Raw genomic sequence first — 17,406 nt, 5'->3', positions numbered from 1 at the left:
TGAGCCGAGATTGTGCCACTGCACTCCAGCCTGGCACCTGGTGACAAAGTGAGACTCTGTCTCAAAAAAAAAAAAAAGAAAGGTAATGAGCACAGGTGAGCAGGGCATGACTGTGGGAGAGGGCCAAGGGAAATATCAAGATAATAAATTCTTCATATTGCAAAAATAGTTCCAATGTAAAAATGTAACTGGCCGGGCACAATGGCTCATGCCTGTAATCCCAGGACTTTGGAAGATTGAGATAGGTGGATCACCTGAGATCAGGAGGTTGAGACCAGCCTGGCCAACATGGTGAAACACTGTCTCTACTAAAAATACAAAAATTAGCTGGCTATGGTGGTGGACACCTGTAATCCCAGCTACTCAGGAGGCTGGGGCATCAGAATCACTTGAACCCAGAAGACAGAGGTTACAGTGAACCATGATCATGCCATTGCACTCCAGCCTGGGCAAAAAGAGTGAAACTTCGTCTCAAAAGAAACAAAATGTAACTGAGATAGCATACATAAAAGTGGAGTAGGCTGAGGTAGAAGGACTGCTTGAACCCAGGAGTTCAAGGCTGCAATGAGCTGTGATTACTCCACTGCACTCCAGCCTGGCCAATATGGTGAAATCCCATTTCCACTGAAAATAAAAAAGTAGCCAGGTGTGGTGGTGCATGCCTGTAATCCCAGCTACTCAGGAGGCTGAGGCAGGAGAATCACTTGAGCCTGGGAGGCAGAGGTTACAGAAAGCCAAGATCACGCCATTGCACTCCAGCCTGGGCAAAAAGAGGAAAACTCCACTCAAAAAAAAAAAAAAAAAATGAACAAAGCTTCCAAGAAGTTTGGGACTATGTTAAACATCCAAACCTAAGAATGATTGGTGTTCCTGAGGAAGAAGAGAAATCTAAATTTTTGGAAAAGATATTTTAGGGAATAATTGAAGAAAAGTTGTTTGGCCTTGCTGGAGACCTAGATATTCAAACAGAAGAAGCTCTAATAACACCTAGGAAATTTATGACCAAAAGATTATTGCCTAGGCACATATTCATCAGGTTACCTAAAGCCAAGACAAAGGGAAGAATCTCAAGAGCTGTGAGGCAAAAGCATCAGGTAACCTGTAAAGGAAAACCTATCAGATTAACAGCAGATTTCTCAGCAGAAGCCCTACAAGCTGGAAGGAATCTGGGGTCTTATTTTTAGCCTCCTTAAACAAAACAATTATCAGCTAAGAATTTTGTATCAGTGAAACTAAGCTTCATAAATCAAGAAAAGATACAATCTTTTCCAGACAAAAAAATGCTGAGAGAATTTGACACTACCAAGCCAGGACTACAAGAACTGCTAAAATGAGCTCTAAATCTTGAAACGAAGAAGGACATTATATGATGCAAAAAGGACTAGTCCAACAGGAAAATATCACAATTATATATATATGTAATTGTGCACCTAACACAGAAGCTCCCAAATTAATACAACAATTACTACTAGACCTGAGAAATGAGATAGACAGCCTGGGTGTGGAGGCTTACACCTATAATCCCAGCACTTTGGGAGCCTGAGGCAGGCAGATAACAAAGTCGAAAGATCAAGACCATCCTGGCCAACATGGCAAAACCCTGTCTCTACTAAAAATACAAACAGTAGCTGGCTGTGGTGGCATGCACCTGTAGTCCCAGCTACTCAGGAGGCTGAGGTAGAATTGCTTGGACCCTGGAGGTGGAGGTTATACTGAGCCAAGATTGTGCCAATGCACTCCAGCCTCGTGACAGAGCTAGACTTCTCAAAAAAAAAAAAAAAAAAAAAAAAAAGAAAAGAAAAGAAAAAAAGAAAAGAAACGAGATAGAGAGCAACACAGTAACAGTGGGGGGACTTCAATAATCCAGTGATGGCACTACACAGGTCCTCAAGACAGAAAGCCAATAAAGAAACAATAGACTTAAACTATACCCTAGAACAAATGGACTTAGATATTTACAGAACATACTTCCCAGCAACTTCAGAATATGCATTCTATTCATCAGTACATGGAATATTCTGCAAGATAGATCATATGAGAGACCACAAAACGAATCTCGGCAAAGTTAAGAAAATCGAAATTATATCAAGTACTCTCTCAGACCACAGTGCAATAAAATTAGAAATCAACTCCAAAAGAAACCCTCAAATCTATGCAAATACATGGAAATTAAATAACCTGCTCCTGAATGATCATTAGTTCAACAATGAAATAAAGATAAAAATTTAAAAATTCTTTGAAATGAATGATAATAGTGACACAACCTATCAAAACCTCTGGGATACAGCAAAAATAATGCAAAGAGGAAAGTTCTGTGAACCTCAAAATTTTGAGACAAGTCTCAGTTAATTTAGAGAGTTTATTTTGCCAAGGTTGAGCACACATCTGTGACACAGCCTCAGGAAGTCCTGATGACACGTGCCCAAGGTGGTTAAGGCACAGCTTGGTTTCATATCTTTAGGGAGACATGAGAGCCATCAATCAATATATGTAAGAAGTACATTGGTTTGGTCTGGAAAGGCGGGACAACTTGAAGCAAAGGTAGGAAGACTGGAAGCAGAGAGGGAAACAGGGAGGGGAAAAGTAGAAAGCATTCCCCCTGAGAACTGGAACAAGACAAGGATGGCCCCTTTTACCACTTCTATTCAACATAGTACTAGAAGTCCTAGCCGGAGCAATCAGAGAAGAGAAAGAAATAAAGGGCATCTAAATTGGCAAAGAGGAAATCAAACCGTCATTGTGTGCTGATGATATGATCATATACTTAGAAACCACAGAGACTCATTCAGAAAGCTCCTGGAACTGGTAAATGAATTCAGCAAAGTTGTAGGATACAAAAAATTAATGTACACAAATCAGTAGCTCTGCTATATACCAACAGCGACCAAGCTGAAAATCAAATCAAGAACTCAACACGTTTCACAATAGCTGCAAAAAATATTAAAATACTTAAGAAAATACCTAACAAAGGAGTTGAAACACCTCTACTAGGAAGACTACAAAACACTGCTGAAAGAAATCATAGACAACACAAATGGAAACACATCCCATGCTCATGGATGGGTAGAATCAATATTGTGAAAATGACCATACTGCCAAAAGCAATCTACAAACTCAATGCAATTCCCTTCAAAATGCCACTATCATTCTTCACAGAATTATAAAAAAAATCCTAAAATTCATATGAAACCAAAAAAGAGCCCACATAGTTAAAGCAAGACTAAGCAAAAAGAACAAATCTGGAGGCTTCCCATTGCCTGACTTCAGTCTATACTAAAGGGCCATTTTCATCAAAACAGCATGGTAGTGGTATAAAAATGGCACATAGAGCAATAGAACAGAATAGAGAACTCTGAAGTAATGCCACATATTTACCACCAACTGATCTTCAGAAAAACAAACAGAAAAGTAAAGTGGGGAAAGGACACCCTGTTTAACAAATGGTACTGGGGAAACTGGCAAGCCACATGTAAAAGAATAAAACTGGATCCTCATCTCTCATCTTCTACAAAAATCAACTCAAGAAGGATCAAGGACTTAAATCTTAAGACCTGAAACCATAAAGACATTAGAAGATAACATTAGAAAAACCCTTCTGGACAATGGCTTAGGCAGTGACTTCATGGCCAAGAACCCAAAGCAAATGCAACGAAAACAAAAATAAATAGATGGGACTTAATTAAACTAAAAAGCTTCTGTACAGCCAAAGAAATAATCAGCAGAGTTACCAGACAACCCACAGAGGGGGAGAAAATCTTCACAATCTGTTCATCTGACAAAGGACTAATATTCAGCATCTACCAAGAACTCAAATAAATCAGCAAGAAAAAAACAAACAATCTCAGCAAAGAATGGGCTAAGGACATGAATAGACATTTCTCAAAATAAGAGATGGTCAATAAACATATGGAAAAATGCTCAACGTCACTAATCATCAGGGAAACACAAATCAAAACCACAGTGTGATGTCATCTCACTGATGCAAGAATGGCCATAATCAAAAAATAAAAAAATAATAGATGTTGGTGTGGATGTGCTGAAAAGGGAACACTTTTACACTGTCGGTGGGGCTGTACACTAGTATAACCACTATGGAAAACGGTGTGGAGATTCCTTAAAGAACTAAAAGTAGATTGACCACTTGATCCAGGAATCCCATTATTGGGTATCTACCCAAAGGAAAAGAGGTCATTATATGAAAAAGATACTTGCATGAGCATGTTTATAGCAGCAGAATTTGCAATTGTAAAATTATGGAACCAGCCCAAATGCCCATCAGTCAATAATTGGATAAAGAAAATGTGACATATATATACCATGAAATACTACTCAGCCATATAAAATAAATAAAATGATGGCATTTGCAGGAACCTGAATGGAATTGGAGACTATTATTGTAAGTCAAGTAAATCAGGAATGGAAAACCAAACATTGTATGTTCTCACTCATATATAGGAACTAAGCTATGGGAAGCAAAGGCATAAAAATGACACATTGGACTTTGAGGACTTAGGGGAAAGGGTGGGGGGGATGAGGGACAAAAGACTGTACATTGGGTGCAGTGTACACTGCTTGGTTGATGGGTGCACCAAAATCTCAGAAATCATCACTAAAGAACTTATTTATGTAATCAAACACGTGTTCCCCAAAAATGTATTGAAATAAAAAAATTAAAAATTAAAACAAAATAAGTTTAAAAAAAGAAAAAACAAATGGAGTAGACACACTTATGGTGGCTGCCTGACTCCAATTCCCTTTTCTCTGAAAACTCTCCCAGTACACAGTGGTTGCTGCCAACCATCGTGTCCGTGATAAGAAGCCCAGCCTCCTGCTAGAGTCAGTAAATATTTGACTCAAACTGAGCCAGTCCAATATTATGCCAGCATTGTGTAATTTGGAGCTGGGAATCTAAGGACGTATAAACCTGCAAAGTTGAAATTATGGGCCCCACGGTGTATCAGTAGACAGGTGCACTCTACAGCAACAGCCAGGAATCCCTGGGTGGAAAACCTCGGAGCTGCCCTGGTTGCCCTTCCAATAAGTTCTCCCGTGATTCCATTCCATGAGCCATTCATTGCAACATCCTCCAGCTGGGGAAAACAAACAAAAGGACAAACACAAAGCAAGCCAGGAAAATGCAAATCAACCTATTTCTGCAAGTCTCCTAACTAGGGAGAGAGGCAGTGCCATGGGAGGTAGTAAACTGAAGACTTTACATTCACCCTATTTGGGGGCTGAGACTCAGGGTGACCATATAGTGTATTTTCTAAACTGGATCAATTTGCAAGTAAAAGTGCATTTTTAATTGTGTTGGTATAGGAGCTGCAGTCTGATATATGAGGACAAATGGTCACTCTTCCCTGATTGCACCTGATGCATCTTTCTCAATCCAAAATCTGTGATAGAAATAAACCAATCTGGACCCATTTTCAACAGGTAGCTGCAAATCAAAGGCAAAGGAGGGCTTACAAATGATGAGTTTGTCTAGGAAAATTTCTATGTGAAGGAGTCTGCAAAACGACGCAGGAAAGTGCAACTTCCGTGAAATGAATAAAAAGTGGGAGCACACAGGCCAAGCTGAAGGCAAGTCAGAAAAGGGAGCTGGAGGTTTTAAGTCTCTCTGGCGGGAAGAGTTGCTTTCTGCACTGCACCAGAGCTGAAATGGCTGCTCCATTGTTCAACAGCATTTTACTTCCTACAAACACAGCAACACTCTTCTGGCAACAGTTTCACGGTGTGAGCTTTCCAATTCATATCCAATTCTGTGGTTTGCACATGCGCATGAGCTAACTGGAATTCAGGGTGGGGTGTAAAACAGGGACAAAAACCAGAGCAATGCTCTAAAGAAGTCCCAGTTCAGAGCTGTCCTGTGCAGCTGTCTCCCGAAGGCACCCAGCACGGCAGTGTGCTCAGGCTTTCTAACTTGTGACTGCTGATAAAACAAGAGAGACCATCTCTTGTAGCGGAAGGTCTCTGATCCACAACCAACACAGAAAACACATTCTTGAAGTCATTAAGGGGAAGATGACATTTCCAAAAGACTGCATACATGATGTCAATTGAGAAAAAAATACAGGCTTCTTTTTTTGTAAATGATTTTAATTCTGGTTCAAGGAGACGTGCGGTAGAATTACACATCGATAATTAAGATGGTCTGTAGTTGATGAAAACAAATGGAAAAATGATAATAATAATAAAAACGGAATTCTCTATCGAGCACTTACGATGTTCCAGAGACCGTATTAAGCATGCTAGTTTAGCGGCTCATTGCTCACAGTGGCGGGAAAACGTCATATCTGCATCTTACAAGTGAGGAGACAATACGTTTTCATAGCCAGTGAATGGTAGAGCTGGTAGGAATTTGCATCTGGCCAGCCTGAGGGAGTGTGAGCCATCATTCCAAACTGCCACTGAGTCTCAGCTCAGACGGGGATCTAAACAGAAGCTTCTCGGAGCCCCACGTGTGCACACTATACACTTAAGTCAGTGAACTGTGCAGCAGGCGTTACAGGCCCTGTGAAGAGGGTAATGTACCCATTGGATATTACTCCAAAATCAAGTGTGCTTTACATCCATGAATTAGAACCCCATTTACAGTAAATATAATGAACCCACTGAATATCCATGACTAGCCAGCTTTCTGCAGAGGAAGATTTAATAAAATGTCATTTTTTAAATAAATATACTTTTTTTCCTAGGAGCCCACAGCTATTGTTAAAATATCTTTAATCAACTGTCAAGCAGCGGGGTCCGTAAGTCTCCTATTCAGTAAGAGGGTGGAACTTTCTATATACTCAGTGTAAGTAAACTAAACAGTTTTCAAGCTCTACATGGAAAATGGCTTTTCCCTGCTTACATCAAACAAGTCGACAGTTTATCAACACATCGCTTCTGATTATTTCACGTCTGAGCTAGAGCCAAGGTTTAAAACCCCAGTCTGAGAAACGCGTACATGCTCTCTTTCTGACGGCGGAATGAAGGAAAGGTATGCCATTCTGACTTCAGCATACGTCCCCAGGAACGTGTTTACACTGAGAAGCCTGTGGTATGATAAAGGTCACTCGGCAGTGTGGCTCTTTCCTCCGTTTGGCAGTGGGAGGCCACGAGAGCCGGAATTCTCACGAGCAGCAGCGTCTCGGCAGCCCTCGGCAGAGGGACAGACTGGAAGCAGATGTGGCACAGGTCTCCCCATGCGGCTTCACTGTGGACTCTCAGGGCATCTACCCCGGGACTTCCCGCATCAAGAAGACCTTGAGGTGAGATAAATAGGCATCTTTCCTTCAACATATTAAACAAAAGCGGATAACTTGATGGAGTAGCAGCAAGTCAAGACCACTTGCTTTTAGAAGTGTGGCCTTATAAACTGAAGGTGAATTGGAACATCTGGAAATATTTTTGAAAATAAATCACTACTCAACTGAAACATTAAATAGCATTTTTTTTTGGCAAGTGATCTATCTTAGCATTACTTAGAAATGAACTCCTGGCAAACCACAAACTTAATGCTCTCCAATGAGATCAGCACATAATTTGCTGTATTCTTAGGATTATTGTGCTTGACCTATTTCAAAAGTTTGGCCTGGCAGGAAATGAGTTTGGGGTGAAGTGAGGATGACAGGCACTACGATTTCTCATAGTAGATTTATCAATCAGTATTCAAATGGAGAACAGCATAAAGTCAGGAAACCTTACAGGAAATTGTCTATACATACTTGGTTAAGAATTTTATTCCCATAAAACCACAGTTAAAGTAAAAAACATGTGAAAAGCCGTATTTGATGGAAGTACAGACGCTCTATAAAAAGAAACAGGAAAGCCCCAGAGTGGAATTAAACACACAAACACATTTACTTCAAAGAAAATAGAATAACTGTGTCAAGGCCTCATACGATGGGAACCTCCTCTTTGCAGAAAAAGCAAATGTTTCCTATTTTGGGTTTTCACTATGTTTCTAGAAATCCCTGGGAACAGAAAGTGTGATTTCTGATCATTCTTCAAACACCATGTTTATGACAAAAGGCAGCATTTCCACGTGTGTGTGTGTGTGTGTTCATCTTTGTGAAATGCTTTGGCCAACACAAAAAATCGGTGGTGTACATCAAATATTTTGTGTGTGGAAAAATAAAAAAAATCATAAACAAAATGATACTATAATAACAGTAATGCAAAGATATGCTAGCTTGAGAATAACAGATAAAAGATGTTTACAAACAAATGAGCCAGAGTCCTGTAGGAGGGGCTGAAGCACACTGTGCTGACTTTATTTGATCTATTTTAAAATTAATAGCCCTTTAGAAGAGCTTAGGAGTACTCTGTGGACTAACATGTATTCTGAAATTTCCTCTGAAAAATAACTCTGATCAGCAAGAATTACGGGGGTTTTTCTGTCTGTGTAGAAGCTTTTCTTCAATGATTCATTTTGTTGTTTTGATAGCCTCAATGAATTGGTAAGAAAATATTTAAGATGGAAAAGAACTCATTTTCTTAGGAAGAAGAAAACATTTCTGGAAACTTGGAAACACCCATTGAGCATGTGTAAGGAAGTGAAATAATCTTTTATAAGATTATTACTTATTCTGTGTCTTACTGTATACCAGTAAGACACAGAATGATATTCTGTTCTTTGTGAAAAGGTGGCAGGAAGGATTCCTAACTCACTGCTGAAGGAATATCTTACGGTGTAAACAGATGGTTTAATCTGTCTTCCTCGGTAGAACATTCACCAGTAAGAACGCTAAAGGCAGTCTAACTATAGAGAACAGTGTGATTTTATTTATGTGTCCCTAAGAATGTCTTTATTCTAAATTCAGAGTGTACTGCGATTTTGTAAGTGGATTTGCTCCTACAGTTGCTGGGTCTAAGTGAGTTTACCCATCAGATCTGAGAACTTATGCCCAGCACTGACTTTACTTCGAAACATTTTCACATCTGTCTGGGGTCTTAAGACCTCTAAAACCAAGAAGAAAATCGATTTTAATACATTGAAATGTATTCAACTTGAGCAAATTAAGATGTATTAGTAGTCAAATTGTCACTTGCTTCACTTTATATCCCCTGTCTAGTTATCTGCTAACTTTGATAATATTTGTCAATAGAAAGATTAACTAGCATGTATTGACTGCTTAACCAAATGTTAAGAAAATTGCTATAACTGGCCAGGCACAGTGGCTCACGCCTGTAATCCAGGCATTTTGGGAGGCCAAGGCAAGTGGATCACTTGAGCCCAGGAGCTTGAGACCAGCCTGAGCAACAGAGTAAGACATTGTCTCTACAAAAAATAAACAAAAAATTAGCTGGGCGTGGGTTGCATGCCTGCAGTTCCAGGTACTCAGGAGGCTGATATGCGAGGATAGCCTAGGAGGCAGAAGTTGTGGTGAGCCGAGAGTGTACCACATTGTGCCAGCCTGGGCAAGATAGTGAGACCCTGTCTCAAAAAGATTGCTATAGTTGAGTATTAAATTTAGCTGAGACAAAAAGATGCCACAAGAAACGTTTAACACTTACTGGAATTTTTTTTTTAAATATCTTGAAGGAGGCCAGGCACAGTGGCTCACTCCTGTAATCCCAGCACTTTGGAAGGCCAAGGTGGGCAGTCAGTTCGACGAGGTCAGGAGTTCGAGACCAGCCTGGCCAACATGGCAAAACCCTGCCTCCACTAGAAATACAAAAATTTGCCAGGCATAGTGGCACAGGAGCTACTTGGGAGGCTAAGACAGGAGAATTGCTTGAATCTGGGAGGCGGAGGCTGCAGTGACCCGAGATTGTGCCATTGCACTCCAGCCTAAGCAACAACAGCAAGAAAACATAAAAAAAAAAAAAACTTGAAGGAGAAAAGCATGTTTCTGGCCATATCCTTTAAACAAATATTGCCTTATAAGTTTTGCTTTGACAAATATTTGAGTGCTTATTTGTACCAAGTCTGTTGTGGGCAAAGGTGGTTACATCAGTGTACAAAATAGGTGAAACCCCTGTCCTTTCACATTTTGTAGGCAAACAACTAATAAAACATTAGGATGTCAGATCATGCTATGAGGAAAAATTACAAAAGAAGTGGCATAGGGTGAGGTGTGCGGGTCTCCAGGATGGGCTGGCCAGGCCTCACTGGAAGGCAACACTTGAATTCCCACTGTGAGGGAAGTGAGGAAATGAACCATCTAGAGAAAGAACATTTAGGGTGCAGCAAGCAGCCATGCAAAGGCCGGGAGCTAGTACAGTAATACGAGGTCTTTTCATTTGAGAATCTTCCACACTACCTATATGGTAATGTCCTTATAGAGAGTGCAAAATGAAGCTGAGCCTGTGTGATTTAACAGGAATACCTTTCCTTACATACCTGAGCAGATACTTTATTTGGCGCTGATATGCAAGGAGGTGGCTGGAAAAGTAAGACAAAAGGGAGAAAAGTCAGAATGGGGTATGCTCGTGAGCTCGGTACTGGGTGCATAGCTGGGTCTCCATTCACCGGGACCCCATTCGCACAGAGCATGTCTCACTATACAAAGGCAGCTGGGCACTTATTTCTTATTATCTTTTTTTTTTGCAGAGACCAGGGGTTTCACCGTGTTGGTCAGGCTGGTCTCGAATGCCTCAAGTGTTCCTCTCACCTCAGCCTCCCAAATTGCTAAGATTGCAAGTGTGAGCTACAGCACTCAGCCCCAGGGAATTCATTCACTGCATTTCCTTTCCCATTGGTTGAGGATTTTCCTGGACATTTTACCCTTCTCCACCTCAAGGTTTCTGATGGTTGGGTGTCCCCCCAACTTCAGGGAGAGCCCAGAGAACGCAGGGCAGAGAGATGCCTGACAGAACCCTGCAGGCGAGGGCTCACCAAGCAATGCATCATGGGTGGCTGTGCAAAAGAGAACAGTTACTGTCACTTTCTGCTCAGTGTGGATAGTCCATTTCTAACAAGCAGTGACATGAAACAGGCAGTGTGACTACAGAGTTGACAGCGTGTTATAACAATCTGGAAGCCCCACTTCCCTCTCTTAAGCAGCAAGCTGATATGCAGACTCATCAAAGAGACTCTTTAAGGTGCCACCAGGCAACGCCCTTTAATTTTAATTTTGTGCAAAAAAATCTGGATTTGTTTTAAAAAATTAAGAAAATCTTGTTGAAATCAAGGAGCTTAATAAAAGAAGCAGTTTGACTTTAAAAATCTCAGACTCCAGCTAGCTTGGAATAGCGTTAGATCGTCTCTGACATCTCAGGAGAAGACCCTTAAAAATATACCTCAAATACCTGAATGTGTGATACGTCGAGTAAAGTGAGTTACCGGCTAACATTGGAAGATCCCGGGGCTCAGTCCTCACTCCTCTTCTCTCTCTACAGCCACACGCTTGCTGCTGTCCCCTCCTCTGATGGCTGTAAATTCCATCTGCCTGCTGCTGTCCATGAACAGAAGCCTGCGGGGCTTCTCTTCTGACCTGGAAACCCCTAGATCCACCTGCCAGCTTGGCAGCTCCTCTGGGTGTTTCATGATCAGTATTCCCAAGAGTAAAATCCTGAACACTCCTCCCCAAATCCGCTCCATGCACCGCCTTCCCTTGTGGTGGCAACTGCATCCACTGTGGGTCTGTGGGCCCCCTTTTCTTTGACTCCCCAGCTCCAGTCCCCCAGCAAGGCCAGCTGGCTCTGTGCTCCGCACAGCCAGGATCGGCCCATGCCTCAGGGCCCTCACTGCCAGGCCCACACATGATGCTCAAAGAGATGCTCACATACGTCCAAATATTTAAAATTTATAAATCAAACCCACAAACTTTGTTAAGTAAAAAATGTTTAAATAAACAATTTTAAAAGTACATTTAAAAAGTTCTCCTTCCTTGGTAGAGATGCCTTCCTAATGATGCAGAAGGAAAAGTTCTACAGAGCTTGGGACTCCAGAATTTCCCTGATAGGAGGTATATGGGACGGGAGGGTGAAGGGGCAGCCTGCCCATGGCCTACCCCTGGTTTCCCCCCCACCCCGGCTCTGTGTGCACCCCTGGGTACCCTGTCCACATATTCACTTCCACACACACATTCCTCACACCAGTCTCAGGGATATGCACACTCACTTCTGTCTTCCCCAAATTATAGTGTTCATATAGCAGATTTGTTTCTCTCATCTTATTTTACATTTTCAATTCACTATGCTTCATTTCTGTTTCTTTTTTTCTTTTTTTAACCTTCCTCTGAATAGTTTAAAATTTCTCTGCTACCCCTGAAAGTTATCATGTTCTGATTTTGCTCTGATATTTGTTCTTATATTGACAGCTGACTTCTTTTCTGGCTTACACTTCTGCTTTTATTTTCCTGACGTTGTTTCGAGATTATTGCTATTTCTCGAAACAACTGAAGAACGGTAGCATGTGCTCATCTGTCGGGTGCAAGTCCAGAGCATTGGGTTGGGGTGACAGATGTGTGGACCTCATTGTTGGGGTGTGTGTGTGTGTGGGTGGGTGTGCGTGCGTGTGCACCAAGAGTCCATGTACTGGGCTGTGAGCTTCCCATGTTCCATGCCAGCTCCTAAGCCTAGGCAGCACTGGACAAGGCATGGGAGATGATGCTGTCCAGTTCTGGATTGACCAAGCCCAAGTCTCTGACAACAGCTCTCTACCAAGGCTCCTGCAGAAAATGTGAAGGTTTGCAGGGGGTGCAGAGAACACTTAAGGCCATATCCCCAGGATAGTCAGCCCTTCTGCCCCCAGCACCTGTCCCCAACACCTAAATTGGAATTGAACCATCTCCTGCCTCTGCCTTACCTGTTTATTTCAGGTGCAGAGCATTGTTCTGTACTTCTGACCTGCTGCATTCTCTCTGGAATCACTGGAGACAGGTTGGGAGGAAGGGGTGGCTGTCTCTGTTTTACTTGAATTCTCCCCCACGCAGACACGTTATATGTTGATGGTGTGTGGCCCAAAATGCATTGGGAATAAAACTATTAAAGAAGTCACGCTACTTATAAGTAATACCCCAAACTACTACTGTTGGTGGGGAGAATTAATGTCACTACCCAGAAAGTATTGCGACAAACTTTTTGAGACATCTACTTCAAAATTAGTTTATTCAAAGGAGATTAACATGTTTACTCCCATGCCTGCCCTACAGACTTACGCTGTCAATGTGCCAGGGAAGGTCCAGGGAAGAAGTGCTCTGAGATCACAGGCAGTCAGTCCCCCGCGGTGTGAGAGACCCACCTCACAGTGAGGAAAACAGCGCGTTTTAAAGGAGCACAAGGCCCCTGGCAATGTTCACAAAAGCTCCTCCAGTGGATCTTTCAGGAAGTGATACATAAAGATGATAGATTTTCTACAAACAGTTATAAAATGTTCAGTCTTCTGACTAGGTCAAGAGGGAAAAAAAAACCCCAGACACCCCAGGTTATACATCTGTCTGTGCTGGTGGGATGCTCCCAACCCATCAAGGGGACCCCAAGCTTGGGAGCTCCCAGCCAGCATTGCCAAGTAAGAAGCTCGCCCTAAAGAATGCAGTCTCCACCGGGTTGTTTAGCCTGGGTGTGCCACACGTTGACACTCTGCCCAAAAAACAGCTGTTTTAACTAAAGTGGAATATTCCACACAGCACTGATACAAAAGCAAAATACCTCTTCATTGTAGACATTGTGGAAAATACCGGCTTCTCTCTTTGTCAATTTTATAAATGTACAAAAAATAATTCAGAAAACATAAAGCCTAATGCACAAATTGGAAAGCCTGTTTATGTTGTGACATCATGTTACAATCAAATTATAGAGACAGTTCACTGGAAATGCTCATTGCTGTGACCCGTTTGTTTCTGAAGAGACCATGGACATTGGCAAACCCTCAGCTGGACGTAAGACAGACGATGGACATCTCAGGTTGGGTTCCACAGCCAGGGTTATCCCGGAAGCAGCTTCTGTGGGCTCCAAGCACCAATTGTTAAATGCACAGGAATTCTATGAGCAAGTTGTTAACTGTTTATAGCTTGCCATCAGCCGTGGCAGGAATCTTTACACCACAGAAATCAGCAAATTCTGCAAATAAGAGTAGTAGTTGTTGTTGTTGAAATTGAGAAAGCCTGTTTCCACCACAATGCCACCTTCCAGGAGGAGGAGCGTAAAAGGTAGAGAATTACTACAGGGTGATGACGCTGCTCGGAGGGGTCAGAGACATCATCCAGAACAGCATTCTGTACTGGGAACATTTTTAAAAGCTGCCTGCTAATGTGTTTCGGTCTCTGAATTTGGTTGGATTATTCAAGATTCACATCCTGCATATTTTTATAATTATCATTTCAAGTTACAGCAATCATTTCAGCCTAAGAATTCGCTAGCCAACGTTTGGGCTCCTATATGTCAGAAAAACTTGCCGTGACTGGTTACCATGCTTTCAAAGGACATCTAGTGGAGAGGCAGCAAAAGGAGCAGGCCAGGAAATTGCTCACACCGATTAGAAGAGAGAGTTGTCAGCAACCTTGTCGGAAGTCCTAGTCACCTTCTGACCGGTTCTGACTCGGCAAGCTGCGCAGGAGCGCACCCACCAAACCCAGGGGAAGGCCTGGTAGGGAGTGAGGGAAGGTGCCAGCCCAGCGGCTAGCTCCTCAGCTGAGATGTGAGTCAGTGAAAGACAGAAATAGGCTCCCCTGACTCAGCCACATTGTGCTAAGGCAACCACCCAGCAGCTAAGAGCCAAGTGTGATTTTTCATAGAGAGAAAATATGGTCACAAGAACACATATAGGAGTTTTTCCATTTATCTCACAAATTATCCTCATTTGATTGACCCAGGCATCAAAGAGCCAGTACTCAGAGAAAAGTGGCAGGCAATAACATAAGGGACTGAGATAGATTTTCAGACGTCACAACGTCAAGGAGGCCAGGCCTGAAGACCCAGAAAAAGACGTAGAATAATTATCTGAGCAAGAGAGATCCATCTGAGACTTAGCGAAGGAAACAGGGGCATTGAGTTACAATCCAAGGGCAAATGCAAGAAGGATTAGGGCCATTTTTCAAGTAACTTTATTCCAGGCAGAAATTTCTACATATCAAGTAATGTCTGAGAGAATGGTCCAAACTCATTCTGGGGGAAAATATAAATAGTTTTGTTTAGGCACAAAGGAAAGACACAGTAATAAATGAAAGCAAAATGTATGAATGCAGGTGTGAATGAAGAGACTGGAGAAGCCCCACCCTGGAGCATGGCCCTGTGCCAGCCAGCAGCTGCCTTGGGTTGGCATTGCGCTGTGGCTGGTGAAGAATCTGACTCTGACTGCAAGTTCACCTCTTACCATAGCATTCCCTGATGGACCTCTGATGGTTCTGATTTTTCTGCCAGAGCTGCCCTGAGTTTTCTCTCTCTGCTTTTTAGATTTCCTTGGCTATTTTAAAGGGAAAGTTAAAAAGAATAAGATGCTATATCTTGTTCCAAAACATTTTCAGGAAGGCCACTACAAGTTGCATTTGTAAAGAAATAGTAAGTGGATTCAGAGGATTAGGCATGTGTTTCTACTCAGCCCGCAGCCTGGCAGAGCCAATAAAACCAGTCAAGTCCCAGTTTCAGGTGGAGGCCTCTCGAGTCATGACATCCCTTTAATGACATTAGGTCTATTTATATGCAGGAGGTGGATGGAAGAACATGGTTTGTGGATGTTACCATTTTTGTTCCACTAGGAAACAGTTTTATATTCCTTGACTACCAAACAACTGGGCTAAAAGCTTGAAATTAGCAATCCTTGTCATAAAGACATAAGGATATTACCTTGAAATGGGGGAGGAAGAGTATTTCATTAATTCAACAAATTATTATGGAGCAACTGTTTTGAAACAGTTACGCTGTCAGATACTAGAGTATGTAAATGAATGAGACAAATTCACCACTCTGGAGGTACCGAGGGACTGCTGAGGGAGACATCGGGAAAGGTTGTTACAATCCAGGTCAGTGAGATTTCATGTGAGTAACGCACGTAGTCACATGAAATGCAGAGTTACTGAATGCCCGTGACGTCCTCACGTCGTAAGGCTAGCTTATTGATGCGCAGAGCTGGCTAGTCACCAGAAGTGGAGAAAATCAACTGTATAATAAGTCTAATTCATTCAGACAGAACATAATAAAAGGAAATCTTAACGGACCATTAACAAAAAGCATCCTGGAAATGCAGAGGGGAACCGCACATGGGCTGGAGAATTGGGAAGGGTATCCTGGGGAAAATGATACTTTTGTTGTCAAAATAGGAGTTGGCCAGAGAGGCAGGATAAAAAATTGTAAGGTGGTTAGAAACCGCACAGTGAGTGTGGAGACCACAGGCAATTCTCTGTTTCTGGATTGTGACGTGCAAGGCACAGCTGGCAAGGACAGTCTAGAGAGGGAGGACTCTGTGTGTGCTGGTAACATTCACGGATTTCTTATGTGGGCAATGGCAAGGCACTAAAAGGGACTAAGCCAGACAAATTTCCATTTAAAGGTGAGTGCCCAGACCCCAGGGTGGAGGACAGATTTAAGAGGGAAAGACTTGAGACTAGAGATGCTTTTGGAGGCTACTGTGTTGTCTAGGTGAGAGTGAGGGATTGGACCAAGCAGTAGAAGACGGGGAAAAGCAGAGCAGAGTGGAGAAATACTCATGAAGGGAAATTGGCAAGACCTCCAGGGGTAGAGAAGGTGATGGAAAAGACAGGACTTCTGGGTTTTGATAACTGGTAACAGCCTCCACCAGCCACAGCGAAGTACAGCAAAGGCAGGGACTAAAGAGGTAAATGATGATGTCATTGGAGACACCAGAGGAACAGTGATGATTCCCTGGAGGCAATCAAGTTCTTGTCTCTGCAGCCTGAGGAAAGGCAGAACTGAGGAGCAGGACTAGAGAGTCAGAGAAATAGGCAAAGAATCCAAAGAGTGCTTGTGACATGAATTAAGGGGAGTGTGTGGAGCAGATAAGCCTGGAGCCAAGTGGTCTGAGCCAAGAAAAAGAAAGGAAGCTATGGAAATGCTGAGGATACCTCTAAAGTCTGGGGACAGGCATTTGGGGGTGATTGGGCCTGCTGCCCTCAACTTTCTTGAAGAAGTAGGAGACAGAGTGGCCGCTAGCACACGTGAAGGGTGCCTTGAGGTGAAAAAGACAAGTCTTAAATAGATATGATTCTTAATTTTAAAAAAAATTCAAAAAAGAAAAAAAGAAAATTCTCACCAAAGACAATTAGAAAAATGAAGTGAAATCATGAGGCCAGCTGAATGCTGAGAATGTGCATCTTCGGTGGTGAAATCCTGCCATGCTGTGTGGTGATCTTTCTCCCAAGCTGGCCATCAGCCACTAAGGTTGGAAGAGAGAAGGCTGACCTGAGCAGGGACGCTGCTGGATTCCACTGGGCTGTGTGAAGAGAGGCAGGATAGTGGGGAGTGTGGGGGCGCGTGGGTTCAGTGTGGGTGCAGAGGGACTCCAGGCCAGACCAGACC

Source organism: Callithrix jacchus, chromosome 11, assembly GCF_049354715.1.
Source record: "Callithrix jacchus isolate 240 chromosome 11, calJac240_pri, whole genome shotgun sequence".
NCBI lineage: Eukaryota > Metazoa > Chordata > Mammalia > Primates > Cebidae > Callithrix > Callithrix jacchus.
Note: the sequence above shows the minus strand (reverse complement) of the source record.